Raw genomic sequence first — 18,510 nt, 5'->3', positions numbered from 1 at the left:
CACCCACACAGAGGTGTTTCTTCTTGATCCACAAATGTCAGTGATTATTAGACAAAAGAACAGTCCATCTGGGACCTTTGAGAGTTGGTTTCTCCACTGTGCTATGCTGGATGTTACTGTCATCATCTTTCCATATGAGAACAACCATCACTGGAGTCTCATATGCCTTGATGTTGACCAACCAGCAGTGTGGGTGTTCAATTCAATAAAAGGAACCCACCCTGAAATTAGGCTGTAGGTGTTTTGTATCAGAAAGTGTTTCTTATAGATATCCATGTAAATTTGAAGCCTCATGCTAACATCTTGACGCTGCTTTGTGCAGTTGTATAAAGAGGTTGTTGCTTGCCTATGGCAAGCTATATGGAAGGTATGAACTATACAAGGCCCCAATCAAAGATGTACCTGTCCCAAATCAAACCGATGGAAATTCTTGCGGCTGGAGATGTCTTCTCCATGCAGAATATGTCCTGCAAAGCTACTTTGCATTAAAACCTTTCATGACTAAGGTAACCATTTGGCAATGCATTTAGTCAGTTTTGGTTTAGTTTATAAAAGAATTCTCACCATGTGGTCTTTCAATTTTGCAGAGTGCTTTAAAAAACTACACATATGATTATTTGCAAAGATACCGGGTAAGTTTAATACAACACCTGCTTACTATGTCTAGCCCCAGAGAGCTTGAAGATAGCCGCTTGGATGACCGCACTATTGATATGACAATACATGACGTGCCACCATGACAAACCCCTGCATCCGATACAGTGGAATCACAACGGGCCGAGGGGGTCATATTAGCAGAAGATGAAAGAGCCGAGGATGAGGAAAGGTCAAATGAGCATATGGAAGGTGCTAGTGTACAACCAGAGGAGACAATGAAAGAGCCAAGTCAGCCAGTGGAGGAGCCAAAAGAGCCTATGGATGAAACCCAAGATGAGGAAAGCAGGTCTATAGATGAGCAAAAGGATATGGATGAGGAAAGCAGGCCTAGGGATGAGCAAACTGATATGGATCAGGCAAGGATGTATGAGGCAAGCCGGTCAACCGAGGGAGAGGAAAAGACCTTGGAGGAAACCTTGAATGAGGCAGAAAGAGCCATGGGGGAGACCCCTGATGAAGATGTGAATGATGACTATGAAGATGTGAATGATGAAGCTAAAGCAGAGGAGAGCAACAACGACATCAACACTACATAGACCCAGTATGGACCCTTGCTACCTGTAGATACGGTTGTTCCGGTAATGTCTATTCAAGTATGGCAAAATATGTTCAGCTTCTAACTACTTATATGTACTTGTCAACTTTTACAGAGGTTGATTATCTTGGACGTCAATGGATTGCTGCTGATGCGCGTGCCTCTTGGTGACACAGAACCCTTTGAGGATTTGCAAACATTTCGGATGGGAACTTGTCGAGTCGTGGTTCGTCCAGGAACCAAGGAATTTATTCAGTTTCTTCTTCCGCGCTTCAGAGTTGCCATATGGTCTTCAATGCAAAGGCAAAACTTGTCGCCACTAGTTACAATAGTTTGCAGTATATGCGGCGCTCACACGTCAGATTTTTCCTTTTTGTATGATCAAAGAAAACGCGTTACCGTTGAGGGCCACTACCACCCTAAAAAACCACACTTACCTCTTTTGTACAAACCGTTTAGCCAAATCGGTGTACCCTTTGATGCAACTAATACACTACTGATTGATGATATTCCTGAAAAGGGAGAACTAAATCCGCCGGGAACAACTATCTCACCACCTTCTTCCGAGGGGCATTCCTTCGATTTTTACCTTGAAGACATTCTGATTCCATACTTACAGAAATTGTATCTCAGTCCATTGTTCACGGACGAGTTTGTACTTTCTAATGAATTAAGATGACTCTTCTATCATGTCTTTGTCTTGTCTAACATTGAGAGAGAGAGAGAGAGAGAGAGAGAGAGAGAGAGAGAGAGAGAGAGAGAGAGAGAGAGAGAGAGAGAGAGAGAGAGAGATTTGACATGGTAAAGAAATGTATTTCAAGCACACTTTTTCACAGGGCACAATTGACAAATAAGCTCATTAAACTTCATGTATTGAAAGTCATTTGTATACACTTGGGTTCACAAGAATATCTGTTACATTGACACTACTTCAACCCGACCATTCAACTCTTTGCACAAAATATCTTTTTCCCTTCGCCGCATCACCTTACGGCCAGCTAGGAAAAAGGAAAAATCTGATAGGTCCCTGTCCATTGACTCTTCAATTATGTCATGCCGCAAATGCTGAAGACTGCATAGCTCCCTTATTGTAACCACCAACAGTAGGCCATGCTCTTTATCAATCACTTCCACATCCACAGCAGGATTATCTTCCAAACTTGCAGAAACCTGGTCCATAGGAATGTACTTACCATTGAGCATTTGTGATCGCGTATACCAAAACGAGAGTAACAGTGATTGGCTTGCAATCATGTACTTGACAACTAGAGTATCAAGCGCGACCTCGCACCATAAACCAATCTCTTCCTTTACATACCATCCTCTGTCAAGAAGTTTGTCACAAGATGACTGTTGAAATGACTTGCACATGAACGTAGTTTTCGTAACACGGATGTTGTAGCTATGAAACAACTCTATGAAGAGTGCAACAGGACAAAAGTTTGCAATTCTAACCAGTTTGGTGGAAATAGAGCTACGTAGAGACCTCTGTATATCCTTGTAGAGCTTACTTCGCATTGCCTCCACCATTGTTTCCTCGGGAACTGGCCAGTCCACAGTGTTCCAATCGGTTGGTAGAGGCACTTTCCCCAACATGCCATTCTTCTTCCCTGAGCTGAGTTGGTAGAAGTGGTCATAAAAAAATATTCCCTCATCAGCCAGGCTTTTGCTGCTCCTCCCTGAATACTGTAGAGAACCAATGTGGGCATGAACAACATGGAAGAGGCCTATTATGCACTCCACAGGCTCCCATTGCTCATAAGAAGAGGGATAAACATCTGCAATATATATAAGAAGAGTTAAACTAAGAGTATCAATAAGTAAAAATGAAAAATCCAATGTAATTGAGCTGTGAAGAATGGAGACATTGCTCATAAGAAGCGGGAGAAACATTGCAAAATATATAAGAAAAGTTATAATGAGAGTATCAGTAAGTTCACATGTCAAGAGTACTTACAATTGCAACGTGGTTGATGTATATCTGATACATTTCCACCGTTTGCTATCACCTCTGGATGGGTAAACACATGCTGAACAAGAACTTCCTTTACAGATCTTTTGCCGATTTCAACTTTGAAATCCAACACTCTGGCCTTCCATGCTGAGCGGTAAACGTTGATACCACTAGACCTCTTGGGTCTTCTTGGTTGCATGAGGACCCATGAACCTTTGTTTATCCTTTGTCCAACCCATTGGTTCTCTGCACTTATTGAAGTTGATATTGTAATTGAGGATATGCTACTACTTGGACTTCTAGGCAAAGTGCAGCTGTTGGTTGTTGGTGTGAGAGACAGTAAACACCTGGAGCTTCTTGGGCGAGAAGACGTGGAAGCCATAGCTCTCAGAGAAAAGCTTTAGTAGAGGGAGATTCACTTTGAAAGCATTCTAATGGAGGGAAAGTGTTTTAGAATTCCAATATCTTGTGCGGGCTTAATGGTCACCCTCCAGTACGTTAATGACCATAAGAGAATATCAGAAGTGGGACCACATGCAAGCACCTAAAAGCTCGGTAAAAGGAAGGAAAGTACGATGCTACAATCCTAGATTCGTGAAAGTTTTATGCTATTTTTCTATTTTTTGAGTCTTTCCACGTACTTTCCTACGTAACGTAGCCTTCGTGCTCATTGGACGCGCTCTATTTTTCTCTCTCTTCATATGGCCCTCCAAATGACCTCTGAAATTTCCTAATGATTAGATTCCTCTTCTCCAACCTTGAATGATCCTTTTTTCTTAATAGGCTCCACCTTCAACCCATAGGCGGCTGCCTCTACCATTGAGATGGCATGGCTAGTAGCCATGTCCTCAACTAGCTTCTTCATCCACCTTTGCCAAAGTTCGTCCCCAAGAGCTTACCTATTTCACTTAAGTGAAATTTTCCATCTTTAAAGAAAACAAGATCCTTTGTCAAAGCGTCTTTAAAACTTTCACAATCCCTCCTTGCATGGTCAGTACTATCACACCATATGCATCTATTGACAAATCCTTCTCTGCTTTGAGGTCGTTGCCCTACATATTGACTTGATGGTTGCCCCTTTTCTTCTAGCCTTGTAAGCTTTAACTTTAGCTCTTGCATTCCCTTGAAAATATTGTCTAGAATGGACTTATCACTCTTTGGAACCACAATAACAAGCTTTATGGGACTCTCATGAACAATCGGGGCTGGAGTAGGGTTAACTATCATCTTGTATCTTCATCGTTGTCACTTGGCTAGTAGTGAAACTGCATCATCGACCTCATTCCAATCAGTCTTCAAACCCTGTTCCTCATCCTTATCCTCAAGTAGTAGCTCTAACTTCTCTTGAATCTCTTTACCTGCGTCTTGCAAAACGAGCTCTGTCTTCTCCGAGTTTAGCATAGCCTTTTCAGTCGTTGACAATTGATCATATCGGCGTTCAAATTCCCTTAGCAATTCCATAGGCGAAAGACCCTCTTTTGGCCTAACTACCCACTCTAAAAAAGTCCTCTTTGTCACCCTTTTGGAGTCTTCCATGAAATAGTCTTCTTTTAAGGCTAATTTGAATGGTTCCCAAATTGCCCCATGCTCATTTCTAATTCCCCTTACATGTTCTTTGATCTTGGGAACCACAACAAGTTCAAAACTTTGCACCATCTTTGCTTCGGACACTCGATGAAGCTCCATCTCCTTTACATATACACAAAGATACTTTGTTACCTCTTTACCTTTAAATTGGTCCATTTTCTTCACCACAGATTGAAGCGCTTTGGTTGAGGAAAGCTCCATCCTTCCCCCAACTTGTTGCTGCTGCTGCATAGACACTGCAAAAGCTTGAAACATTTGCATTGTGACTGGATTAAACCAAACCCCCTATTGATCTTTTTGTTCCATAGCTTTAAAGCTTTGATTTGAGACTCTCAATGAAGATTTTGAACCCTCACCCTAGCCTACTTCATGTCGGGTTCACCAAAAATGTGTCAAAAAGTGTGTAGTGCGACTAGGAAAGCGCCGGGCCTCTAGCTATGAGGATTTGTATCAAAATCAAGAAAGGCGTTGATGATTTGAATCCAAAAACACATTCAAAAAGAAAAAAACTCCAGCCATGAAATAATCACTTTGAAAAAGAACCAATGCTAACTCAAAATTCTTGTGTGTGAAGATTAGGTGTAGCTTCGCTCCCAATTACACAGATGCAGTGCTCATTCGACCTGTTGAAAACCCTAAAATGACACTTTGATTTGTCGTCGTGACCATTTCATGGAAGCTTTAGTATTTAATTGAAGAAGCCCAACTAGTTATGTGAGGAGGGGAAACCCTAATTGGAGGCCTCATAGCCTCAACCATGCAGTGGAAGCAGCACGGGACTACACTAGCACCCTATAATGGAATGGATGTCTCTCCTTGCTTATATGCCCAAATGAGCTCATTCTTGGCTCTAAAACTTCCCCCTCAGCTTGAGCAACAATGGAACCGTCATTGATGTGGCATTTTGAGCCATTTTTTGCTAGTTTTGACCATTTTATGACCATTTTTTGCCCAAAAATGTCCCTTTTTGTTTGTAAAATGCCCAAATAAGCTGGAAAAAGTCCCATTGAGCTCAAATTTCATGTTGAACCTCATTTTTCTACTTGGTAAGCACTTTGGACACATATTTTACGCCCGTGCACGAAACCTATTATTTTTGGCCAAGATCGCCCGCATTGAACTTTCTAGTAAAAACGAGCGTGCCACTTCGAAACACTTGACATTTGTACATTCCTAAAGCAAATTAAGCATTCTTTAAAGTGGTAAAACATGCAATGATTCCACGTCTCCGGACTCGCCTTCCCGATAAGGTATGTACACGCGTGCAACTATGGCAACCGTTTTCGCATATATATATCACGCTATGTACATTGTAGCATTTGGTCCCACACATCAAAAACATTAAGAGTGCGGTAGATATTTTTATTTTCACATTATGCATGTGCTACGGCACGACAGCGGTGTCACTATCATTAGGATTTTCTAAGAGAGAAAGAGCGAGCAATGTATCTCCCTACATAGAACATTCTTTATATTTCTTATTTAAAAAAAATCATTAATACTTTTTTTCTTGTTTGCTAGTATCATGAGCTACCGCCAAGATTTTGAAAAGAGAAAAAGGCTTGTATGGGTTGAACGCCCACTGTAGGTTTTGCAACATCCAAGTTCCGAAGGAAGACCTCCATGACGGTTGCACCCTTGGCATCTATTGCGTGGAATGTCAAGGAGGGTCGAGAAAATATACGTGCAAGAAGGGTCTGCACCTTAATGCAAGAGTGAGGCATGGTTTGAGCATTCGTGGGGACTCCGGTTTTGAAATTGGGATGCTTTGCCATAATAGAGGATCCACAGGTAGCTTGGCAAGCTCGTTGCACGGCATCAAGGAGAACCAATGATGAGCCTTGTCATGATAAAAAGGGAATATAATTCTCTCTCTCTCTCTCTCTCTCTCTATTTCTCTCTGTGGGTGAAACTGCATGTATGTGTGTATTTGCAAGCCCAAGAAAAGTGAAAGGAAGTTGGATGCTCCTCTAGGATCCCATGAAGTCGATTGCATCGCTAACCCGCAAGAAAAATAACTTGGCCTACATGTCCAAGTAAAAAACAACATGCCCACTAGCTTTAAAAAAAAGGTTCATCTTGTCAACCCCTAAAGCCTTTGCACTTCTATAAGATTCTAACATGCAATGTTTTTTGCTAGTTGGTATGTATGTTTTTTGCCCATTTAATGCAAGGCAATAATTTTAAGAGAAAAAAAAATTTGGTTGATGAGAAAAGGGATTTTAGATGAGAGGGAAGAGGACCTTATATATCTACATGCAGTGGCGCTATATCATTAGCCAAAGACTAGAGGAGAATTTTGGGACACACCTAAATATGCGAGGTCTTCTCACTTTGTCAGAAGAGCATGTAAAGCTTGAGCACAAAGAAAATAATATGGAACAGGATGTAAATGCTATTGATCATGAGGCTTCTTATTTCTATGTCAAGGTTATTCTATACACTTCTCTGTTACAAGAGATTTCAGCTTCAACATTTCACCAATATTTGATGACTTTGAGTTAACATCCATCATTGATCAAAGTGTTGCTGATATCATTAGATGACTGCCATTGCATACTGATATTACCATTGTGCTTAGTCAAGCTCGAGAAGTAATGCAACGTCATGAAGTATGATGCATTTATTGCTTTTGAGAGATGCCACCACAATGTGATAATTCAAGCATGTAAGGAGGTATGAGATTTTGAAGCCTCCATTGCTTTGTCGAAGCTTTAGATGTATGACCCTTTTGTGTTGAGAGGCTGGTTGAATCAAGAATGACATGATTATTTTCTTCAATATACCTTGCTCTTGCATCAATTTCTCAAGGGTATTGCTCATATTTGATCGGAAATTGACTTTGCTCGATTTTATTTGCTCATTGATTGGAAATCCTCTCTTAAAGGGGAGGGCTAATGAGGGCCGCCTTTTAAATTCAGCCCACCTCTCTCCATGGAACCCCCCTCTTGTCGGCAATTCTCAAGTGCACTACGTGTGAATGACCACTTGATGATAAAAAAAAATCAAAACTCCCGTAAAAGCTTTCACCTGAAATAATCAATCTTGCATGGTAAGGAGTCTTTGCCCCAAGTACCGGCGGAGTCACTGGAAATCATTCCCCCTCCATCATTTTCTTCTCGTATGGATCCGCTTTTAAATTATTAGAAGCTATTGACGGGAGCAAAGCGAACCCCGAACCCCCGACGGCCTCTAAAACACCGGGGACCGAATGGCACGCCTCGAGCCTGTCATGGTAAAGCAAACAGGGGGCACCACCTAGCTTCAGCGGCTAGGACGCAAACAACACACCACCATAACAAAGTTTTCATCCAAGAGAGATGGATGCTTGGGAGTAATGATGAAGAGGAAAGGGAATGAGATCAAGAGAGAGAGAGAGAGAGAGTGAGAGAGGGGGTATAGCGGCTTAGTACTTAGGCACCACAAAAGGATGGCGAATCCGCACACCTTTCACACATACACAAACTCACTCCAAACACAAGACTAGGTGGTGATTCCGCACACCTCACACGGGCAAAACATTGCAAGAAAACATACTCACAAAACCTCAAGCTTATATTTAGAGAATAAGGCAATGAAATGGGGAGCATAGGGTAGGGGAATGAGAAGGGAGAGCGTGGTAGAGCACATGGCGGATAGGCGGGAGTTGATGGCGAAGACTCGCACGAGGGTTACGGACATCATCCTTCATTTAGTTTCCCTTCATCTTCAATAGCCCAAGGGTGTAGAGGTCATGCTCAAGACGAGCATGGTGATTGCGGTGATGGTGATGGTGTGGGTATGTGTGTGTGCACTAGGCACACACAGTGCATAGTGTACTCTTTGGTGATGGTGTGTGTGTTTAGTGTGATGGTGGCCCCTCTTTATATAGGGGAGGAGGGGGAAGAAATTCTAGAATTTAGAAATGAAGAAATCATTATCTACATAGGCCATGTGACTGTGGGCCCCATTTGTCTGGCTGTGTGTATATGTGCCAAAACAGCAGTCTCATGAGAGAGAGACTAAGAGAGAGAGATGGGTTGATGAAAAAAAGTGAGAGGTGACATGGAGAATAAAGTAATTACAAGAGGGGAGAGAGGGGAGCGTGTTCAGAGGTGAATCTGTGTGCAGATGTGTGTGAACACAAGAAAAATCAGGTAACCACCGGGTGGGGATGGGTCTGTGGGCACCTTTTTCAGTGAAACTGAGTGTGTGTGAGTGTGGGGGAGGTTATTTAGCTACAAGACAAGAGACATGGCGCCCTTTAGAGAGAGAGGGGGGTATTTGGGTCATGGGATATGATAGGAGAGAGAAATGGGGGGTGGGGTATACTATTTTGGAAGATAGGATAAGTTGCATGTGAGTTAGGGTGCATTATTGGTGAGTTAGAATGCATTATTGGTGAGAGGTGGGGTATCTTGAGGGGAGAGAGAAAGGAGAAAGGACAAGGGGAAGAGAGAGGGGGTTGACCTTTTGAGTGGAGGAGAGGAAAAGGGACACACGGCGGGACATCAATGAAGAAAAAGGAGGCAAGGTGGGGATGGGCTGCCCCGCAGACATGAGGTGGCCTATTTTACCTTTTTCATATATTTACATAATCATACATTATTTTTTTTCTTACTTTTCCAATGCCTTTTATCACTCCCTCCCTAAGAGGAGGTTTCCATGGGGTGGGGAGAAGAGAAGAGGGGTATGGGAGCTTGGCTTGTGAAAAGCCCCCATCATTAGCCCTCCCCTTTTGGCTAGAGGCATTCATGCCTCTAGCTCATTTGTTTCATCTTTCGCTTAGCTGTAGAATCCGATATCGAGTTCCCTTCTGAACTAGCCATTCCATTTGGCCATTGGTGAGATTTCTGGGATATTCATGAATCTGTAACAGGTCCGAGTGATAACTTGTTCCTTGGAATAGTGTCGGTTGATTAAATGGGAAGCCCATGGCTTCCAGAACTTTGTGCCAGTGTCCTCCTGGATCCCAAGCGAAAAATAGGATCATTGTTTGCAGTGTCCGAACAATAAAATTTGCATGCCAAATTGGATCAAATTTGTAACCACCAGTAGCGAGAGGGGAAATGAGCATCTTGGCTCCTGCAAAGACAGAACTGAAAATTATGATTCCCAAGAGTGTACCAAGAATCCACCATATATGGCCGCCTTGTTGGTGTGGTGAGCTCAAGTTGTCTTCAGAGTCCTGCTTACGGCCATTAGAAAAAACTGCAAGCATATCATGCTTCTTTTGGGTGTGCTCAAACATGTCAGCTTCCTTTACTGATGCTAATAGCAAGCCACCTACCTTGCGGCTTAAATACAAGCGTAATCCACTTACCTTTCTCCAAAGAGAGGATGCACTATTTGTAAAAAATTGTACCAAATTGCGAATGAGGTCTTCATTCTTGCATTCTATCAGGCTTTTATCTATCCATGGCTCCTTTGCTCTTATCTCCATGCTGATTTTCTCTCTATATGTTATAGCAGCTAGCCATAGCCATAGGTCTGATGCATCCCATGCAAACACAATGCTGTGTTGTGGAGGAGTTCGGAACATCCTTAAAAGGTTGGCAACATATTGATCATCACACTTACTCTGAACACCCTCACATAAACTGGAGGCATTACCCATCTCCAAGTTTATAACATCTTTCAGTAGACTAGAGGCATTACCCATCTCCAAGTCTATAACACTACACAATAAGGTCTTGCTCGGCTGCCAAGCCTCTGGAGCAATAGCCAACTCCAAACCTTCAGTCATACTTACCTCTTCGTTATGGTCCTCAAGTGAAACTTCCTTGATGCAAGATTCCTTTAGCTTGCTACATTGTCCTGGGTCCATGGTGGTGCACAGGCTTCCGTTTTCAAAGCCCTCCCCTTTGCTTGATATGTTGTCCATCTTCTGCAAAGCCTTGCTAATAGGCTGGTTTTCCTCTTCTCTTGTATCTTTCATGACTTTTGCATTCCTCTTACTTTGACGAGGCCTAATCAACACTTTACACCTTCTTACCCTTACTGACCAATGTTGTTGATTGATCGCTTTGGTGCCTATTTCATCCAAGGTTAAAGATGTACTCACATTTGTAACACAATTTTCTTGGCTTACCTTCCCCACCTGGGTAGCATCTTTTGATTCTTTAACCTCTTGTTCCACTGCTTCAGTTCTTTGAATAGTCTTCTTACTCGATCCTTCTTCTGTTACACTCATCTTGACCTCTTCTGCAAGACCAATGATACTTGGTGTGCGGGTACCAATTGGTGGTGGGCGTAGGATGATTGTAAGTGGTGATTGTGGCGGACGTAGAATTTGTGTTGGTGGGGCTGGTGCTCGGGGTGGGGGTGTTCTTTCTCTAGGGGGTGACAATTGGTTCCTCCTACCTCCTCTATTATAGTTTTGTCGTGGTTTGGGACAGTAGTACATACCGTGACCGTCTTCTCCGCAGTTGTAGCAATGATACTCCCTGTTTTGTCGTCGTGTTCTTCCAGGGTCTTGATCTCTTTCTTGACTCCTCCCTTGTTGTATTAAGTGGACAGACAAATTCTGCAGTTGGTCAGTAATATGGGCCAACATATCTTGTTGGTCATCTCTTACCCCAAGAGCCGGTGGTGGTGGTGGAATGGTGGTTGTCGTAGTTGCTGGTCGACGCGATGTTCCTGATTCTGTTGACTCGGTTTCTTTGGCTTTCATTCGCAGCTTCTTGTCTTTAAGGCGAGCAATCTCAACGGCTAACTCGTACGTAGCCGGGAATCTACCTTTCACCTTCTCCTTGAGAAGCGGCCATAAGCCATGCGTGAACCGATCTTTTTTTAGGAAATCGGGTGCAGCTTCCTCCCTAGCCAGTGACTCAACCCACCGTTCCCACAAATCCACAAATTTGGACTCATAGGTGGCATATTCTAAAAGACCCTCCTGCTTCAAGTCTCTCAACTTGTCCCACAACTTTTCTGAAGTGGTACCTCCCCCAAAGCGCCTCTTAAAAGCGGTTTTTAAGGGTTCCCAGTCATCCTTGGTTGCTTGTGGAAGTGCATTGTACCATGATCTAGCTTCTAGCTTCATGAGATGCTTAAAGATTCTAACCCGGGATTCATCCGTATCTTTGTTGCTCACTACACATGCTACTTCAAAGTCATCTAGGAAGTCTGTTACCAAATCCTCCCCCTTCTTTCCTTTAAATGTTGGAAATGCTACACTTTCCATGATTACTGAGAGAGAGCTAGAAAGACACACTGCTTAACTTGCAAAAGTTTTTTTCTTCTTTACAAGGAGGCGTGTATACCCTCTTATACTAGGACATAGATTAAAACTTCAAACGGTACATTGCCTTGTACCAAAGGTAAGACAAATGGTTGATCTGATGCCAGAACCTCCAAAAACCGCTCCCCACCCGGCATGGTGTCAATGACATGCTGGTAGTGAGCCTTCAAATCCAGTATTACCTTGATTGAGCGTACACGTGTTGGTATGTGTGATCTGTCTTGAGGTAGGTTGTACTGATTCATGTGAAGCTTAGAGGTGCTTAGTCACTGTCCAAGCTTGTGGGAGAGGGTGGTGTTCTTTCTTGAAACAAACTCAGTAGATCCCTAGTTTCTCTAGTGAGAGTGTGAGCCAATGCTTCCGTTATCTGTGCTGCAGCATCAGGTGCGACTTGAAAACTGACTGTGGTAATTACCTCGGTGACTTGAGTTACCCGATTCTCAAAGTAGAATAGTGTTGATTCTCTATTTTGTAGAGCTCCTTCCATTTTGTTGTTGTGGGTTGGTTGTAGGTTGCGGACATGGTTTCGACCTTCTCCTTCTTCTTCTTGGCACTTGGCCTATGTATATCCACTAGGTTTGGCGTGTTGGTTGACTCTCCCACTGAAAATCGATTACCGTTACGCCTGGCACTCGAGCTTCGATGGAGATGCGGAGTTCGTCTAGTTGTGCTTGGAGCTCTTCTTCTTCTGTCGTCCAATTAGCAAATCCTGCTAGCCATTCATCCATTCACAATAGTTTAGGGGTTTCAGTCTTGTAAACTGAAGGGTTTCATGAAAAGATCCTCAGTGGGTGCACCAAATGACGGGAGCAAAGCGAACCCCGAACCCCCGACGGCCTCTAAAACACCAGGGACCGAATGGCGCGCCTCGAGCCTATCATGGTAAAGCAAACAGGGGGCACCACCTAGCTTCAGCAGCTAGGACGCAAACAACACACCACCATAACAAAGTTTTCATCCAAGAGAGATGGATGCTTGGGAGTAATGATGAAGAGGAAAGGGAATGAGATCAAGTGAGAGAGAGAGAGAGAGAGAGAGAGAGAGAGAGAGAGAGAGAGAGAGTGAGGGAGGGGGGGGTATAGCGGCTTAGTACTTAGGCACCACAAAAGGATGGCGAATCCGCACACCTTTCACACATACACAAACTCACTCCAAACACAAGACTAGGTGGTGATTCCGCACACCTCTTACGGGCAAAACATTGCAAGAAAACATACTCACAAAACCTCAAGCTTATATTTAGAGAATAAGGCGATGAAATGGGGAGCATAGGGTAGGGGAATGAGAAGGGAGAGCGTGGTAGAGCACATGGCGGATAGGCGGGAGTTGATGGCGAAGACTCGCACGAGGGTTACGGACATCATCCTTCATTTAGTTTCCCTTCATCTTCAATAGCCCAAGGGTGTAGAGGTCATGCTCAAGACGCGAGCATGGTGATTGCGGTGATGGTGATGGTGTGGGTATGTGTGTGTGCACTAGGCACACACAGTGCATAGTGTACTCTTTGGTGATGGTGTGTGTGTTTAGTGTGATGGTGGCCCCTCTTTATATAGGGGAGGAGGGGGAAGAAATTCTAGAATTTAGAAATGAAGAAATCATTATCTGCATAGGCCATGTGACTGTGGGCCCCATTTGTCTGGCTGTGTGTATATGTGCCAGAACAGCAGTCTCATGAGAGAGAGACTAAGAGAGAGAGATGGGTTGATGAAAAAAAGTGAGAGGTGACATGGAGAATAAAGTAATTACAAGAGGGGAGAGAGGGGAGTGTGTTCAGAGGTGAATCTGTGTGCAGATGTGTGTGAACACAAGAAAAATTAGGTAACCACCGGGTGGGGATGGGTCTGTGGGCACCTTTTTCAGTGAAACTGATTGTGTGTGAGTGTGGGGGAGGTTATTTAGCTACAAGACAAGAGACATGGCACCCTTTAGAGAGAGGGGGGGGGTATTGGGGTCATGGGATATGATAGGAGAGAGAAAGGGGGGGTGGGGTATACTATTTTGGAAGATAGGATAAGTTGCATGTGAGTTAGGGTGCATTATTGGTGAGTTAGAATGCATTATTGGTGAGAGATGGGGTAGCTTGAGGGGAGAGAGAAAGGAGAAAGGACAAGGGGAAGAGAGAGGGGGTTGATCTTTTGAGTGGATGAGAGGAAAAGGGACACACGGCGGGACATCAATGAAGAAAAAGGAGGCAAGGTGGGGATGGGCTGCCCTGCAGACATGAGGTGGCTTATTTTACCTTTCTCATATATTTACATAATCATACTTTATTTTTTTTCTTACTTTTCCAATGCCTTTTATCACTCCCTCCTTAAGAGGAGGTTTCCATGGGGTGGGGACAAGAGAAGAGGGGTATGGGAGCTTGGCTTGTGAAAAGCCCCCATCACTATATATTTTTAAATAAGAGGGGCACTCAATGGTTTGTACAACCATGGCCACCACCTTTATTACAAAAGCAAATAGAGGGGCCTCCTCCTCATTATCACCTCTCCCCACCTTATCCTCTTCCATCCATGGAGGCCCCCTCCCCTCCTTGTCTCCTCTCTCTCTCTCTCTCTCTCTCTCTCTCTCTCTCTCTCTCTCTCTCTCTCTCTCTCTCTATAATGGAATTGGCCTATTAACTTGAGAGTAGCAAAAATTAATAAGAGTACTTTTGAGAAATTACTTTGTGAGCATAGCGGGTGAACATATTTGAAGATAGCAACATAGACATAGCAATTAGTTAACTTGGCATGAACAATACTTTTTCAAGAAAGAGAATTTAGAGAACATGACAACAATTGAGGACCGGATTTATGTGGAGCCGGTCCCCCCTCCAATAGACATTTGTATTATAATTTCTTGCATTAAGAGAGACTTGTTACAATACAATCTTTGTGTTCCTTGTGACCTAGGTGATGCAATAAAGATGGAAAGCTTCATGTATCACAAGCATAACATAAACTTTGTGGAAAGCATTAACTATCCCAAGCCTCAGTCTCAAGCCCTCAAACACCTTCGAAGGTGGAGAGACCTAGCGGGGAATGAGGGTAGGGAAGAGGAAGAAGAAACATTTCATAGGAGAAAGAATTAGCTCCTCACTTATCATCACTCTTCTTGCTAGCATACATAATAGCATAGTAATGAAGATGGCAAGATTAAACATTGAAGCATGGCTCTTGGTTGGATTTTCACTCCATAGCCAAGAGTGTTGGTGTAGGCTCTTAACTTCTCTACTTGCTTGGAGAAGGAGATGGAGCTCTTGCACTTTGCACTTCACACAATGAGAGTGTGTGCGAGGTCTTGCACTTTGCACTTTACACTAACTATTGGAGGTCTTCAATGAAGCTAACCCTAAGCTCTTACATTGGTTAGCCTTGCTCTTTGATAGACCATCTCTCATTTGGGCTCCTTTACCATTGGCCCGGTGTTGAGATAGATTTATAAGCACATGTCTATATCTTAACCCTTGTTCCCGTTTATTCTCCCACATTAAATGATCAGTTTAATATGAGAAAATCTTTTGGGTTGGTTAGATATTAGATTTTATTACTCTCTCTCTCTCTCTCTCTCTCTCTCTCTCTCTCTCTCTCTCTCTCTCTCGGCTGAAATTTTCATTTTTTGTTACCTTTCCTCTCTCTCTCTCTCTCTCTCTCTCTCTCTCTCTGACCAACAAAAAAACTTTATCTCCCTTCTAGACACACTCACTCACACACACACACACACACAGACACACTTCTTTCTCACTTTCATGTCTTTCTCCAAGCTCCCAATAGCTGAAATTGTTGTTTGTTCAGCCCCCCCACACACATACACACTCACATGCACATACATACACACAATGTACTCATGAACACACATCTCACTCTCACAATCACCACCAAACGCTCTCACAAATCAGCCCATAAGCTGAAAACAGTCAAATTACACCCACCATTATTCACACACATGTGCACACTCTCATATGTATGCGCCTTGGGCCAACGATTTCAATGATATGACAGCAACCGTGATGATCGCCATTTGATTACGACCACTACAAATGACATGATGCAAAGAAGTCTTGCCCGAGCAAGCTTCAAGTTACGGAAGCATCAATTAGATGGGCCATGCCTATCTCTTTTGAATAAAAAAAAAAAAAACCCTTGTAATCATATTTTTTACTCTACACCTACGCCTCTCATAATCTCTCTCTTCTTGTAGTGAAGATAGGATCATTGTATATATTTTACTCTAGATTTGAAATCTAGGGTATGAGTGAGAGAAACAAAGCCATATTAAATGAGGTATTGGCCAAAGTTAGAGCCACTACCGCTATAAGTGGCCGATTTATCTTCTCCAACGACAAACCATAGAGACAAATTCTTGTAAAATCCCCTCTATTCTCTATCAAATAAGGTAGATACAACTGGCATACCTTGTAAAAACCCCCCATCCCTCTACCTTACTCTCTCTCTTTCTCTATAATTTCCTCTCCATGGATCTCTATCACAAGCATCATGCAGCAGACATGGCCACGACCCATGGTCACATGGTGTAGGTCACACCCTAGTAAGAAAATGTAGGAAATTCCACCCTCTTTCCCTATATAAGGAGAGGTCGCCATCACACATAGAAAAACAAGCATACACACCATCACAACTCCAGTCTCCAACATGTCATCTTTTCTCAATGTAGAGAACGTATCATGCAGCTCATGCATTAGATAGGTTTCTCTCTTTCTCTCTCTCTCTCTCTCTCTCTCTCTCTCTCTCTCTCTCTCTCTCAATATGACACTTCCAATGATTTGCACAAATTAAAACCATCACACGTCATTGCACTCTCTATCATGCTACATGTATAGATTGCACTAAATCATCCAGTGCATCATATGGTGCAAGATCTCGCTAGCACCATTGGTGAGGCTTTGTGGAGTGGCACGGCCCATAGAACCTCTATGGTAACACACATCAGGTGGTAGTGAAGTATCTTAGCACACACATCGACGTCAACTGCCTCTCTCCACCATAATGGAGTTCTCCCATGTTGTAACTCGATTCACCCTCTTGTGTTCTATACAATATGCATATTTGTGTGATTAGTGGGATGCATGATCCATGACGGTGGGTTTTTTGGTGTGATCATCTTGGGTTCCTCTCTCTCTTTCCCCCTCTCACCTCTCCTCCCTCTTATTTTTCACTCTTGCATGTGTGTCAACTCACCCGTGAGTGGATGAAGAACATAACCTTTGGTTGTGTTTGAGTGGGGGAGTGAGTAGTTGTATACTGGTGTGTGAGTGATGTGTGTTGATGCTCACCATGCGTCCTAGCCGCATCCCAAGCTAGGTGGTGCCCCTTATCATCTTGTCTTTTGTGATGAGGCCATCATGCGCTAGCCTTGGTATTGAGGCCACTGGGTCTATCTTGCAAAATCGCCTCTCAATGTCAAGTATGTAGGCTTCCAAAGTAGAGGGTGTTCTCGCCTCTGGTGGTGCGGATGTGTCAGACACCCACCAAGCCTCCCCGTGTTTGATATAGTAGCATCCAAAAGTAGAAATCTATATGAATCCGTAGGATAGCTTACCTTCCCTACAGAATAGTAGGAAAGTAGGTGGTAGGTCAAATCAAAATACAAATGGGGCTTTTGTCAAACGTGACGTCCTATCGTAAATCTTCAAAGTTTGTGTTAAGATTTGTTATCGATGCCGGATGCAAAGTTTCGTTGTTGTTGAATCATGCTCCTCCCGTTCAAATGTTTAGTCAAAATCAAAGTGGATGCCGATGTGGGCATGGCCTACAAAACAGATTTCTGTGCAAATGTGTGTAAGTATGGTCTTACCCGATGCAAATGCAAAGGTTTTTGTGCGAATGATGCAATAATATACAATCTTCAAATTGAATATTGCGTACACTTCAAGTCCTTTGGTGTGCAATTTAGTTCGGTGTTGAAAGCTCTCCGAGAAGATCCTCTTGAAGGGGAAAACAAAACTTTCTTTCTTTCGTGCCATTTAAAGGAGCTTTAGGCCCCACACTTTTACATTGAAATCACTTCTTCGCAATAAGTGCACTGTGATTGACACTTTCAAATGCACGATCTTTGATGAATGGCAGCTTGAGCAGAAAGAAAAAGTGAAAGAGAAAATTACATGTCTACATGGGTCCATAAACAAGCCTACTTGGTGGAGGAGTGTAATGGATGCATACCATGTAATGATGCATGTTATGTTAGCTATTCGCAACCTTGATCAGAAGGTGCCAAATATGGGCAAAATGTGGATGACATGGTGGTTAGTCCAACAAAGTCTTGAAAATCTTGAGGAGCTAAAAGAGTCTTTAGTAGAGAAGGAGTGGAGACTACCATTCTCTTTCAAACAATGAAGAATTTTGGCCAAGTATTTTCATGCAAGATGGAAGAGCACTCATAGTACACTCCATAGTGTGGTTTACATGCTCAATCCGGAGAATTGGAATTTCTATCGCGTGGTCAACAGGTTCTACTCCAATGTTTAGGACTTAATTGATTGTATCAAAGAAATGAGTGCATTTAGACTAAACGAAGGTCCTTTTACGAATGATTTTGTATAATCAATGGCAAAAGAGC

This window comes from Adiantum capillus-veneris, chromosome 5 (genome assembly GCF_014529385.1).
Source record: "Adiantum capillus-veneris isolate H3 chromosome 5, ASM1452938v2, whole genome shotgun sequence".
NCBI lineage: Eukaryota > Viridiplantae > Streptophyta > Polypodiopsida > Polypodiales > Pteridaceae > Adiantum > Adiantum capillus-veneris.
This window is presented reverse-complemented; position numbering follows the sequence as displayed.